The sequence below is a fragment of the Chelonoidis abingdonii genome, chromosome 13 (genome assembly GCF_003597395.2).
Source record: "Chelonoidis abingdonii isolate Lonesome George chromosome 13, CheloAbing_2.0, whole genome shotgun sequence".
NCBI lineage: Eukaryota > Metazoa > Chordata > Testudines > Testudinidae > Chelonoidis > Chelonoidis abingdonii.
This window is the reverse complement of record NC_133781.1, coordinates 7,905,758-7,920,604: the sequence shown is the minus strand read 5'-3', so window position 1 is coordinate 7,920,604 and position 14,847 is coordinate 7,905,758. Positions and strand designations below refer to the sequence as shown.

The 14,847-nt window shown below is 45.3% G+C and overlaps 1 protein-coding gene across 5 annotated transcripts in view; it reads right to left on the bottom strand.

Moving 5' to 3' along the window:
• DNAH9 (dynein axonemal heavy chain 9) overlaps positions 1–14,847 on the bottom strand; it is a 396,459-nt gene that overhangs the window by 113,044 nt on the left and 268,568 nt on the right. The window lies entirely within an intron of this gene.

The window sequence follows — 14,847 nt, the reverse complement described above, 5'->3', positions numbered from 1 at the left end:
GATATAAACAACTAAATAGCCACTTGTGGAAGCACAGATCTTGTAAATTACAGGGCAATTACAGTCTTCCTTCATATAACAAATCCCTCCATAATAACCTGCTCTGTGTCCAGCTGCCACTCAGTTATCTTTCCTCTGTAAATAATGGTTAACAGAAGACACAGTTTATGGTGAAATGAAGGCATCTCTTCCTCAGCATGGTAACCCTTCACAAGTAGATTCTGCCCTTGCACAAGTGATTGCCACTATTGCTCAGCCTTTGCCGAGGGCACAGTGCCCATACTGGGATGAAGGTATATTATCCAAGAGGGCGGTTGTTTTACAAATTCTCATTTTTTAACATTGTAGTGAGGCAGACTGGCCTCCCATGGACTCGGAGGGGGAGGAACCCCTCACTGAGCCCTGGTGGGCAGAGCCAGGCCACACTCACCCCTCCTGCCGGCAGTCAGTGGGCGGCTCAGAAAGGTGGGTCTGAAAGCTCAGCTGGGCTGCAGCTGCTGGAGGAGCTAGACGCCTCCTGGTTGCTCCCGAGCTTGGAGACTGCTGCTGGCCCCTGGGGAGCTGAGGACTGGCCGGAGCTGTACGCTGACCCGATAGCGGAGGAGCTGCCAGCACTACCACAGGTCTTCTACCCAGACGATCTGGACAACCCTCTACAGGACCAGGTACACCCTGAGAGGGAGTCAGGAAGTGGCCCAGCGGCAGCTGACCCTAGTCTGACTGCAGCACCACCTGAGCACAGGTCAGCATGTTGCGGTCAGGATCCCCGCTGACCCAGTGGCAAATCCCACTGACACTGTTAGGGCCTTGGGCGGGGGTGCAGTAGAGTGAATGGGCCTGCACCCCGCCTTGCCGCCCCAACCCTGGGGTGGCTGTCTCCCCCTCTTGAGGCCAAGAAGCCACCACTTGTCAGCCAGGATGCGGAAGCTCTTGCTGCTCAGCCCTGACCGCAGACCAAAGCTATAGACTTATTGCCCTGCCCTGACTGAGGGCCTGGGCTACCTGTCTGCCTTTTTTGCTCGGCCCCTGACTGCAGGCCTGAGCTATAGACCCCCTTGCTCTGCCCTGACTAAGGGTCCAGTCTATTTAACTGAGTTTGTTGCTCGGCCCCTGACTATGGGCCTGAACTATAGACTCTTGCCACGCCACTAATTCCCCACGACAAGTGACGCCCAGAGACGTAGTGAGGTGGACTGGCCTCCTACAGACCCGGAGTACGAGGAACCCTGCTGCCAAACCACTACAAACATTATCAGAGAAAACATCCCATGGCAAACCATGCACCTGTCTTGTGCACTGCTGGGTATAATATAAGCTTGGCCTTTCTGCTACTGTGCTGTCAAAAGGAAATAATCACAAATATTTTAGCACATAGAGAAGCCTTTTGAAAGATGAAGGCATTTAAATCCCCAGCCTGTACTGAAGTAACATCGCTTTGTGGCTCAGAGAACTGGCAACAGACAAGGAGCTTTTCAGCACTAAGGATCCTACCCAATTCTCACTAAAGACAGAGAGATTTCAAATGCACTTGGAGCAAGCCTGAGGTCAAAGCTGCCATCAGATGGCAATTCAGTGTCAGCATGAAATGATCTGGTTCTCTGAGCTTGTTTCAGGCCCACAGGCATCCATGTCACCAGAAAGCAGCATTTCTACCCTCACTCTGGTTGATAATCTCATTTATAAGACAAGAGACAAAATGGTCCACGGAAACCAAACCTTCCTCTTATTCTTAAACCCCTCTCAGTCCAGGGCTGAGGAGTTATGTACCAGGAGCCCTGAACTGCTCCCCAAGCGGTATTTGTTTTGTTTATAGAGGAGTTCAGGCTGTCGCTTCTGAATCTTTCATTGATAATAAATCAACTTTAAATCTTCCAAAACACTGCACTGAAATATTGCATATGCTGTTCACAAACACACACACACGTTCCATATCAGTGCAGCACCTACAGTATGCAGGACAGCTAATGCACTGAAGTGTGCAGGTTGTTGGCATTCCAACTAGAAATCCTTGTTTTCAGGGACTTATTTCTTGGGCATTACATGCAGGACTTTGTGCAAGGAAGTAAATATTTAACAAGTTTTTTTGACACAGAAAACTGATTTGGCTATAATTTTACATGTTCCTGTCGTTCAAACATGGCCTGCATTTAAAATGACATTTTGCAGGCTATTAGTAGTCTAGAATGTGAGCTGGAGGCCCTGGAGTTATGAATAAGGATGGATGTTTTTTCTCTCTCTTTCTCTAATAGCTCATAATTCCTATGTAATGCCCTTAAGTGCAAACAATGAACTGCACATGATGCTGTATTCCCCACAGATGTCTACACCTGATTACTGGTCTGTTATGCTATTGTTTTTAATGTCACTGAGGCTATGGATAGTTATTTGTACAGTGGAATTGTCGGTTGTTTGATATTTCATATACTACAATGAAAATGGAATTTCGGGGAGGGAGGGGAAAGGTTATCATGGGGCATTTCATGTTTTATCCCACTACCAAAAGTTAATCCCTTTTCTGGGGTAGGTCTCCTCAGGGATCACAAACTGCCAGCCCCTCAAGCCTCACTGATAGATGAAGGAATTGGATTTCTCTATACGTGCAACTATTATCAGAGATCAAAGATGCTGTGCCTGCCTAGCTGGGCCAGCAAACAGCAGCCTTTCCCAAGAGTCTAAAAAGTGCATTCCATACAGTGATTCTGCTGCTCTAGTTCTTTTGTCAAGGCCTCTCTCTCCAACCCTCCAACCCTCCTCATCCTGTTCAGGGGAACCGTTTTCCAATATATCTTTAAAGATAAAGGTCAATTTTTGGAGTAAAGTGTCTATAGCTCAAAACCCTGGGGAAGTACATCCACACCTGGCATCTAGCTGGGACCCCGTTAACACTGGAGCCTCCCCGTAGCCTTTCACATTTCAATACTCAGGCCTGTGGGCAGTAGGGGTCATAGTCACAGTGAATCGTTGCCTGCTAGAGCACACTTCTGGGTCTCTGGAAGCATTGAGATGATAGCTATGCTCAATCTTTTCGTTCATAATGGAAACCCATCTTCGACCTTTCAGGCCCTAGGGCGTTGATACAGATCCAAAATCTCAAGGTTGATCTAGAATCTTTGGCTGTCTCTGTTGTAATATCACTGTATTCCACAAAGTCCTGATATCTCCTGACATCCAGACACAACCACTCAGCTTCTTCTATTCATTTCTTCTGGAAACTGGTTCCTAATGCTATAACTCTGTCCCAAGGCAAGGGTTTGTACCAGGCCAGTTCCATGCCAATATCCCCAATCCAAGTGTATCCCTCTCATTTGAAGCATTGCAGAGGAATGTAATTTTCTCCCAAGCAGACTGATATTTCTTCTTGTGTTTGGGGGAGGAATAATGTACCTTTCCTTGCTTCAATTTCTCATTAGCCACCACAACTCAAATCCTATGGCAGGACAGAGACGGGTAAGCAAAAGGTGTTGGAGTGGCTTAAACAGACCATCAATTCAGGGGATGAACCGCCTTGCCTTCTGCTGGAATTTGGATGTGAGACTTCTCACAAACTGTTGATAGCTGCCGATTTCAGGAGTTCTCATGAGTTAGGATCTGTTCCGACCCCACTGAAATCAATGATTGACTTCAGTGGGAGCTGGCTCAGGCCCTAACTCAGGAAGATGGCAGTAGCAGACATATCTGACCTTCCCATAGCCTGCTCTGGTGAAGAAGAGAATGGAGCAGTAATGTGACTCTGACTGCCCTCAACTATACCTACTATAAATAAAAAACAAACAAGCCTTTCAGGGTTACTAATTTTAGAATTAAATTTTCTCCTGATCCCACCCATGCAGTTCATAATTACCTAGTCTAATCCAGTAGCTCTGGAATTGTACTGCCATACTCGTTTTCTTCTATCACACTCTTTAGAGACAATGGCAGAACTATTATCTCTCGACTTTGTGCCTCTTAACAGTAATGAATAGTAATGAATCAGCTAATGGTGCCAGGATAGTCCAATACACTGCAAGTAGGGCATTCTAGGTCATTCTGAATCAGTGACTTGGACTTTTTATCTGCATGTAATAGTTTATCTACATTTTTCAATTATTTTCCACCAGTTTTTGAATAATTTTGATCTTAACAGGATTACACACAAAAAGCTAAGTTAAATGGAATGTCCAAGAGGAAATTAATAGTTCTGTATTGAGAGCAGGGTTTGAATAATGTGCAGTAAATAAGGCCACACAGGGAACAAGGAAGATACAACAAAATATTGCATAATTGCTCGCTCAGAGAGCATGTTCCATCCTGCACACTGAGTGCGGCAAGAGATCCTGTGGAAAAATAGCATGTGACCATGTAATTCAAGACTGTATCAAAATGCATATATATCTGCATACTGGGGGTTTCTAGTTTTTGAGTGCTTGAATGATCTGATAATTCATTAGAACAATTAAAGGATTAGAAGAGAGTTTGCCCTAATGTGATCATTTCAAGGAGCTCAATCTATTTATCTTAACAAAGAGAAAGTTAAGGGGTGGACTTGATCACAGTCTGTAAGTACCTACATGGGGAACAAATATTTGATAATGGGCTCTTCAATCTAGCAGAGAAAGATCTAACACGATCGAATGGCTGAAAGTTGAAGATAGATTCAGATTGCAAATAAGGCATACATTTTTAACAGTGGGAATAATTAACCATTAGAACAATTTACCAAGGGGCATGGTGGATTGCCCATCACTCTTGATTTTTAAATCAAGATTAGATGTTTTTTAAAAAATCTGCTCTAGAAATTATTTCAGGAAAATTCCGTGGCCTGTATCAGAAGTCAAAGCTGATGATCACAATGGTCCCTTCTGGCCTTGGAGTCTATGAATCTATGGAATCTATGATTCTGCGACTTTTATTTTTAATATAACCTAAAAATTACACTCAAAAAGCTTTTATAAAAGGAAACTGAAAGTGCAGAAATTCCATCATATGCAATCACACTGACACCCAAATGAGTCATCAGCATGGCTGAAAGAAACGGTTACTTACTATAACTGTGATTCTTCTTCGAGTAGATGAAGACATGCGTTCTATTTAGGTGACTTGCAAGCAGTACCCCAGTTTGGAGGCAGGGCTCAGAGTCTATTGGAATGGAGATTGCAGGACCACCCTTCCAAGTCCTGGGTCTGCTCCGGAAGATGTGATAATAGCATAATGGTCCGTAAACATATCTATGGACGACCACATGGCTGCCATGCAAATGTCCAGTATAGAAATGTCACTGAGAAATGCTATGAATGTTGCTTGCTCCTTCATGGACTAAGCCCAGTATCTGTTGAGCTATCTCATATGAAGTCTTGATATGGGATGTTATCCATCTAGAGATGGTCGATGTAGAGACAACTTGCCCCTTCATGTGGTCTGCGTATGACACAAACAGATGAGGTGAAAGATGAAACAGTTAAGACCTGTGTAGATAAAAGAGTACATATTGTCTGATGTCCAGGGTATGGAGATGCTGAATCTCCAGGGAAGAATGCATCATAAGGAAAAAACACAGGTAAATACACCAACTGATTCAGATGAAACTGAAAGACCACCTTGAACAAAAGCTTTGGGTGTTGTCGCAGTGTCACCTTGTCCTTGGAAAACTGAGGGCATAGTATCTCAGCCATGAAAGCCTGCAACTCACACACGCTTCCTGCGGGTATGATAGCTATCAGGAACACGGTTTTCTGAGACAAGAGGGGCAGTGGACAGGATGGAAGGGGCTCGAAAACAGGGCCAATTACAACAGTTAGAACTGTGTTTAGGTCCCAAAAAGGAACCGGTTCTCAGATTGGAGCATATAAGCGGAGAAGCCCATTCAGAAATCTTGTCATCATGGCACTGGAAAAACCTGACTTCCCTTGAATATGGGGATGAAACACTGATATTGCTGCCAAATGCTCTCTTAGTGAACTAAGTGCAAGGCTCAATTTCTGAAGATGTAGCAGGCACTCCAAAATGTCCTGGATGGAAGTCCCAGTCAGTTGGGTCCTGCTGACCAAAGACCACACCACAGATGTGATTGCAAAGCCATTGGCCATTATCTTTGAAAACTCATGGTGATCGAGGGAGGACCCAGATGACTGGAAAAGGGCTAATGTAGTGCCCATCCTTAAAAAAGGGAAGGAGGAGGATCTGGGAAACTACAGGTCAGTCAGCTTCACCTCAGTCCCTGGAAAAATCATGAAGCAGGTCCTCAAGGAATCAATTCTGAAGCACTTAGAGGAGAGGAAAGTGATCAGGAACAGTCAGCATGGATTCACCAAGGGCAAGTCATGCCTGAGTAACCTCGTCGGCATTGCAGGTATTTACATCCAGATATGCTAAACATTCATATGCCCTTCATGCGGTGGCACCATTCCAGAGAACATGCTTCCATGCTGATGATGCTGTTAAAAAATAATATGTTAATTAAATTTGTGACTGAACTCTTGGGGAGAATTGTATGTCTCCTGCTCTGTTTTACCTGCATTCTGCCATATATTTGATTGTAACATGTTTCGGATGATGACTCAGCACATGTTCATTTCAAGAACACTTTCACTGCAGATTTGACAAAACACAAAGATGGTACAAATATGAAATTTCAAGAGAGCTACAGCACTCGACTCAAGAGTTTAAGAATTTGAAGTGCCTTCCAAAATCTGAGAGGGATGAGATGTGGAACCACACTTTCAGAAGTCTTAAAAGAGCAACACTCTGATGCAGAACTACAGAACCCAAACCACCAAAAAGAAAATCAAGCTTCTGTTGTTGACATCTGACTCATGATGATGAAACTGAACATGCATTGATCAACACTGCTTTGGATCATTATCAACTAGAACCTGTCAACAGCATGGATGAAAGTCCTCTGGATACTGGTCGAAGCATGAAGGGATGTGAATCTTTAGCAGCTGGCACGTAATATCTTGTGATGCCAGCTACAGCGGTGCAATGCGAATGCCTGTTCTCAGTTTCAGATGATGTAAACAAGAACGGGCAGCATTATATTTGCAAATATAAACAAATTTGTCTGAGCGATTGGGGAACAAGAAATAGGATTGAGTGGACTTGTAGACTCTAAAGTTTTACATTGTTTTGTGTTTGATGCAGATTTTTTTGTTTTTTTTTAACATATTCTGCATTTGTAAGTTCAATGTTCATGTGATAAGAAATTTTACTACATATATTGTAATGGAATTGAAACTACTATTTCTTTTGTTTTGCAGTGCAAATATTTATAATAAAAATAAAGAAAGTGAGCAGTATACTTTGTATTCTATGTTATAATTGAATCAATATATTGAAATGTAGAAAACATCCAAAAATATTTAAATAAATGGTATTCTATTATTTATCCGTGTGATAAATGCACAATTATCACAATTATTTTTTTAATCATTCAGTTAATCGTGATTATTTTTAAACAGCTTGACAGCCCTAGTTTCTGGACATCTTGCAATTATCAGCCCTGGCAAGCTTGCTCTCCCAATAAATGAAGCGCTTTTGGAGCCCTCAATAAACTTAGTGGAATACATCGGCTTCCATAGCTCCCACTGCTAAGCATACTGAAAAACACTACCATGTTCCTATTCATGACTGTGAGTGTTTTTATTCTACTCACCTCCAACACCTGGTGGTTGCTGCTGCCAATTTATGATCTTGTCAGGGCGGTACAAGTCTACACACAAGGAAAGAGTCCAAAAGACTTGATTTGGTGGAGAAGATTTATTCGACTTTATTACAGATGCACATAGCTAATCAACCAGTGCTTCTGCTGAAGTATGATTTTCTAAATTGGCCTCACAAATTTGTTAATAAACTCCCTGAGGATGTATGAAATGAGTTAAAAAGCTTTCTTGCAGAGGCTCTTGAAAAAGTCACTCCATGCTGGTGCTTGACCATCACAGATGTTCCTCCAGAGTCATGCCTTCTGCAATAGCAAGAAAAAGGCCTCATGGATGCTGAACTCTGGTATAGTCCCAGACATCTGCAGGCTTTAAAGACTTGTCTTGGTGGTCCATCCCTCTTTTGTGATAAGATTGCTGAGACCTTAATAATTCAAAGATTCCAAGCTACAATATAACCATTAGGATCTATCCTCCAGTCACTAAAAGGTGGTAGTACAGACCTCAAGAGCAACAACATCAATGATATGGTCAGCTTGTTCTACAGGCAACATGTCCTGCTAGACAATGTAACTTCTCAAGAAGAGACAAAAATCTCAGAGGCTGGCGTCAGAGTTCTGTGTGGTGTGTGTCACATCCTCACATTTAGTCTTAGCCTAGTTTATTGTACACAGTTAGCTAGTAGTTAATAGATAGTGCTCCAGGTCACAGGGTGACTCCTCTGCCTCTCACAGAAAAAGTGCAGACCAGCACAGGATCGGTTCCTGCATGCGGGATGTGCGGGTACCTCTGACTCTTCCCCAGTACTGAGTGGCAGGCAGGTGCCCAATACCGTTGATCCAGTTCCGACCTCCAGGGTTTGATGACTTCAGCAACTGACAAAGACTGAAGTCGTACCAACTGTATCCTCACTGGCGCCAGGACTTGCACCTCAACACTGCACCAGATGCTCCCCTTCCCCATGGTGGTCACAAAGCCGGTACCAGAATTGGTGAGGAAACCTTGGCGGCGAGAGCCTCTTTGGCCTTGCTGCATTCATGCTGCAGGTGCTCCCATGGCAGCTCTCATCACTCTCAACATCGACACCTGCATGCTTGGACCTGATGATACTGCCATAATCGGGGGCACAAATCCCTTCCTCACTCTGGGTAATGGATGAATTGGACCACCTGTTGGCTCCCTCTGCCATCATTACTGAGATCCTGGGGCTCTGATTCCCAGTCAGAGTCATCATCTCCCACTCCACATCACTTGATGAACTCCGCAGGCTGCCAGGGATCAATATGGCTCCCAGAGTTGGTGTGTGCATTGTGGCTGGTACAGAAATCCCTGGCCTGGCCTCTCCTGGTCACAATGCCCTACCCATGTCAGTGGCCTCCTTGGACTCAGTGAGATGCTCCTTTCTTGTAGAGATCCCACTCTTCATCTCATTCAAAGCTGAAGTCACCCACCAGGTCAATGATGGTGGCTTGGATTAGTTACAAGTCCAGGCATTGGCTGTCTTCTCCTCACAGAGCTGCCAGAGTCTCCCTTCCAGGTATATCTTCCCAGAACTGAGAGCCAGTTTTGACTCAGACAAGACCTTTGTCCTCATCACCAGATGATGTCATGTTGCCTGGTTCATTCTCCCCTGCTATTTGGAGGACTTCAAGGCATACCATGAGATTTTACACTATATAGCCACATCTCTCAGCCCACAAGAGTCCTGTGGAGTACACTGACCTTGCTACCACAGTGGCTAAGTGCATGGGAAAGCCCTACTTTTTTCCCATGTAGGGATTTGAGGTGTTCTATTCCCACCCAGCCCAAATTCCTGATTGTAATGGCAGTAAACAACATGGCTTGGCAAGGATAGGTTCCAAGTGATTGGATCTTCTGGGCCAGAAGATATATAGCCTCATTGTCCCTGCAGATGAGGATCACAATCAACAAGCTTGCTGTCCAAGTGTGATTTTTCTCAACTGGTCAGCTATATCTAAATTCGAGGACAATTGCCCAAGGCCTGTGTGAGGAGTTCCAGGAATTCATAGAGAGTGGCTGCTTGGTGGCCAAATATCTCTGCAGTCCGCCCTTGACATTGCGGACACCTGGCCAGGGTTATGGCCTCGGCACTTATTATGAGGTGGGTTCCAGGTTGCAAAACTCTGGGAGCACTTTGGATGTCCATCAAGCCGTCGAGGAGTTACCTTTGATGGCTGAGTCTTATTCTCAGACAAGACTGATGACACTTGCATCCTTTAAGAATTCCAGACTACCTTGAGTCCTTGGGCACATAACATGTTGTCCGTGCAAAGATGCCACTCTTGGGCATAGCGGCAGTGACTCTGTCACCGGCAGCATTCTTTGCTCAGCCTTTCCCCCGAAACAGCAGGACTATTCATGAAAGAGGTAGATCTCCAAGAGGAAGCAGTTGTCTCAGTCTTGGACCACTTCCCTCCCTTGGCACCAGCTAAGCATCCATTTGACTCCTATGGCCACTCGTTACTCCATCCTTCTATCTGCCTGTCCCTTGGGGACAGGTCTGGCCTCTTTTACAATGCATGGGACTTGATTACCATCAATAGTGGTCCTAGACTCTCTCAGATCAGAGCTACACAATTCAAGTTTGTCTCATGCCCTCTGCTTCCCCCCTTCCTCCCCCCCTCACAAAGCACTGCTTATCAGCAGGCCAGCTTTCTGTTGAGATGGGGAGTGGGCGGCTAAGGAAGTTCTGCTGGAACACCAGGGCCACAGCTTTCACTGGTTGGTACTTCCTGATACCAAAATCCAAGTTGGGATGAGACCATTCTTAACCTTCACAGCCTCAACAAATTCATAAAGTACATGAGCTATCAGCTATCCTCCCCATACTGTCTCAGAATGACTGGTTCACTGCTCTGGACCTTCAGGATGCTTACTTTCATGTGGGAATTCCACTGAGCCACAGGATGTTCCTTCATTTTTGGTAGGGGAATGCCACTTTCAGTTTACGGTTCTCCCACTGACTCTCTTCTGCCCTTTACTCTTCAGCACAATGCATGTTGGTGGGAGTCTGGGAATCATTTTAAACACACACTTGGCTTCCTCTCAGAAAATCGAGTTCACTGGGGCCCTGTTAGATTCCACGAGGTGAGGGCATTCCTGACGACTAATCACTTCCAGGTGATTAAGAGCTATGTCTCAGTCTGCAATCTCAGCCCCTCGTGACATTCTGGGTGTGTCTAAGCCTGTTGCGTCACACATCCGCTTGCACACAAAGTGGTCCAGTTCACTGTGCCTTCGCCCTCTTCAGATGGCTCAGGACACTTTACTACCCTGCCCTACATTTCTCTGGAAGAGTTGGTTCACTGATATTTGAAGGCCAAGACTATAACAGGGTTAAAAAAAAAACTAGAGAAGTTCATGGAGGATAGGTCTGTCAATGGCTATTACCAGGATGGGCGGATGGTTTCCCCAAGCCTCTGTTTGCCAGAAGCTGGAGATGGCAACAGGCATGGATCACCTGATGGTTACCTGTTCTGTTCATTCCCTTGAGCACCTGGCATTGGCCACTGTCAGAAAATAGGATACTGGGCTAGATGTACTTTGGTGACCAGTATGGCCGTTCTTATGTTCTCACTCCACCAGTCCCTAGATCCTTGTGCTGTGGAAGTCCACACTGGAGTGTTGCCAAGGAGTCCCCTTCATTCAGTCCTCTCTCAACCATCAGTGGTTACCAGAGTGCTTCCGTTCTGTGTGGGATGTGCATCTGGTTTTACTGAGGGTGCAGAGCCTATGGTCGGAACAGGAAGCCTCATTTCGTATCAACGCTCTGGAATTTTGACCTCCACAATGCATGCCATGCCTTTGGGATCACATCAGGCATCAGTGTCCACATACTCACTGACTATACCCCACAATGCATGTGTGAACAACAACGGGGATGTGCTTCTGGGGGCAATTTCACATTCAAAGATGAAATCATTTGGTAACAGTCCACTTGCTGAAGTTACAAAATCATCTCACAGACCATCTCAGCAATGTTTCTCTTCGAGTCACTCATATGGTCCCTCCAGGTTGTCTTTGCAACATGAGCATCCCCATGATCGACCTGTTTGCAATGAGGTGTGACAGACTCAGGGCAGAAGAATATAAGAGAGTAGTGGAAGGCAGGTATATCAGCCTCAGAGATGAGCAGGTCCCTGTTCCCTGGATAGCCAAACAAAGGCTACTCCAGGGCAATCAAGACACCTGCCAATTTAACTAGTAGGTCATTAGGCTAATACGGCACCTGACCTCAATCAACTGACAAAGGGTCTGTTAAGGTCGTAGACTAATGGAATTAAGGTCCCACTCATACTGCTTAAAAGCTCTCTGCCAGTTCTCTTGGAGAAGCCCAGGTGAAAGGAACTGGAGGAGAGGAAGCGTTGCTGAATCCTGAGGTAAGAGTGAGCTTGGAAAAGGGGACCACGGGGAATGGCCAAGAGAATCAAAGCAGCGTCATCGTGAAGGGAAAACCACCAACAGCTGCTACATTAGGGTCCCTGGCTGGAACTCGGAAAAGGGTGGGCCCAGGTTCCCTCCTTTCCCCCATGCGCTACAGAGATCGCCTTGAGGGGAAGCAGACTTGGTCCAGCAGGAGGCCAAACTGCACCTACTGAGCTCTAAGGAGCAACAGAGATTGTGGGTATTCCACCTGCACACCTCCCATATTGACCTTTGATGAAGTAGCTCATAAGCTGTGACTTTACCACTGTGCTGGAAAGAGAGGTCATATGAGGGTCTTCGCGGCTTCTGAGGCCACTGAATCTGCCAGAAGCGTGGGACCCACCAATTACAGGCTCAGAGCTTTGTCACAGAGGGAAAACAGACAGTTTCAATCTCTGCTTTCGAGGAGACCTCAGTCTGGGCCTTCTCTCCACCACTTCTACTGCAGCTGGCAGTTGACTTTTCTGTATCCCTTCCTACCTGTTCACTCATTTCTCAGGTCATCCTCACACTCGAGCAGATCAGGCCAAGCTATCCTTGTGCTACAGCATAGCTGAGACAGTGCTGATTCCCAGACACCTTGCTCTGTCAGTTCAGCCTTCCATACCATTTCATCTTCATCCTGACCAGCTCACTCGAGCTACGGCCGTGTTTCCAGAGTTTCCCAGACCCAAGCTCTTGGTAATTTACTCTCCACAAGGAGATATCAGGACAGACCAAGGAAGATGCAGCACTTCTGTCTGCTATAGGCTGATGCAAACAAATCAAAACCATGGGTTTTCACTTAAAGCCAGTATTTATTAGTCTCCAGTATGCCCATTAGAATACCTTTACTGAAAATCACTGCTTTGTTTAGTATCAAGCACACACAAACATAATAGGTTATAGAGCACCCCAAACTGATAATTACTCCTTCAGGATTTACCTCAGGAGTTAGAGTGGTATTTGGTGATTCAGCGACAGATTTCCAGTGGCTGGCCTACCATCGTGGGTCGAGGTCTTCTTGATGGGCCCACAAGTGATCCTCACTGACCCAAACACACAGTTCCCCTCTTACACTCAAAGATTACAGAGATCTGTCAATCAAAAAAAACAATTGGTCACTAGACAGAAAGGCTGTGTTACAAAAATATCACACACAAAAATTGTTAAGCAAGCAATTTCTGAGCAGATAGTCTAGCAGTCATATTTCCAGGAACAACAGTCCTATATATACACGACTTCCTATCTTTCATAGACTTACACCCCATCCTCTCTGACGTGCTAGGGTAGGTCAAGCTCACTTCATTGTGATAGCTATCCCCCACCTCCAGTTGCCTTAGCAGGTCTTCCTAGAACATAGTATACAACAAGCAAAAAAAAAAAATAAAAAAAAAATCAATATTGAAGTCCTAGGACACTGGGCTGGTTGCTGAAATGGCACTTTACAGGCACATCCTCCATTCTGCAGTCATCTCCTTCCACCTTACGATGTGGCTGAATGAGGAGGAAGAACAGTGCTCTGAAGCTGTCCAACCAATCTTACTCAACAATAAGCAGTCCTCTACTAGATGGCCTACTTAGCGAAATGGAAAAGGTTCATGAAATCATAGAATATCAGGTTGGAAGGGACCTCAGGAGGTCATCTAGTCCAACCCCCTGCTCAAAGCAGGACCAATCCCATAAATCATCCCAGCCAGGGCTTTGTCAAGCCTGACCTTAAAAACCTCTAAGGAAGGAGATTCCACCACCTCCTAGGTAACCTATTCCAGTGCTTCATTACCTTCCCAGTGAAAAAGTTTTTTCCTAATATCCAACCTAAACCTCCCCACTGGAACCTGAGACCATTACTCCTTGTTCTGTCATCTGCTACCACTGAGAACAGTCTAGATCCATCTCTTTGGTACTCCCTTTCAGGTAGTTGAAAGCAGCTATCAAGTCCCCCTCATTCTTCTCTTCTGCAGATTAAACAATCCCAATTTCCTCAGCCTCTCCTCATAAGTCATTGCTCCAGCCCCTTAATCTTTTTATTGCCCTCCGCTGGACTCTTTCCAGTTTTTCACATCCTTCTTGTAGTGTGGGGCCCAAAACTGGACACGGTACTCCAGATGAGGCCTCACCAGTGTCGATAAGAGGGGAATGATCCGTTCCTCGATCTACTGGCAATGCCCTACTTATACAGCCCAAAATGCCGTTAGCCTTCTGGCAACAAGGGCACATTGTCGACTCATATCTGGCTTCTTTTCCACTGTAACCCCTAGGTCCTTTTCTGCAGAACTGCTGTCTAGCCATTTGGTACCTAGTCTGTAGCAATGCATGGGATTCTTCCATCCTTAGTGCAGGACTCTGCACTTGTCCTTGTTGAACTTCATCAGATTTCTTTTGATCCAGTCTTCTAATTGTGCTAGGTCCGTCTGTAGCTATCCCTACCTTCCAGCATATCTACTGCTCCTCCCAGTTTACTGTCATCTGCAAACTTGCGAGGGTGCAGTCCACTCCATCCTCTAGATCATTAATAAAGTATTGAACAAAACGAGCCCCAGGACAACCCTTGGGGCACTCTGCTTATACCGGCTGCCAATAGACATGGAGCCATTGATCATATACTCGCGAGACCGACGATCAGGCCAGCTTTCTATCCACCTTATAGTCCATTCATAGCCCATACTTCTTTACCTTGCTGGCAAGAATACTGTGGAGACCGTATCAAAGCTTTGCGTAAAGTCAAGGAATAACACATCCACTGCTTTCCCCTCATCCACAGGAGCAGTTATTCTCATCGTGAGCGTTA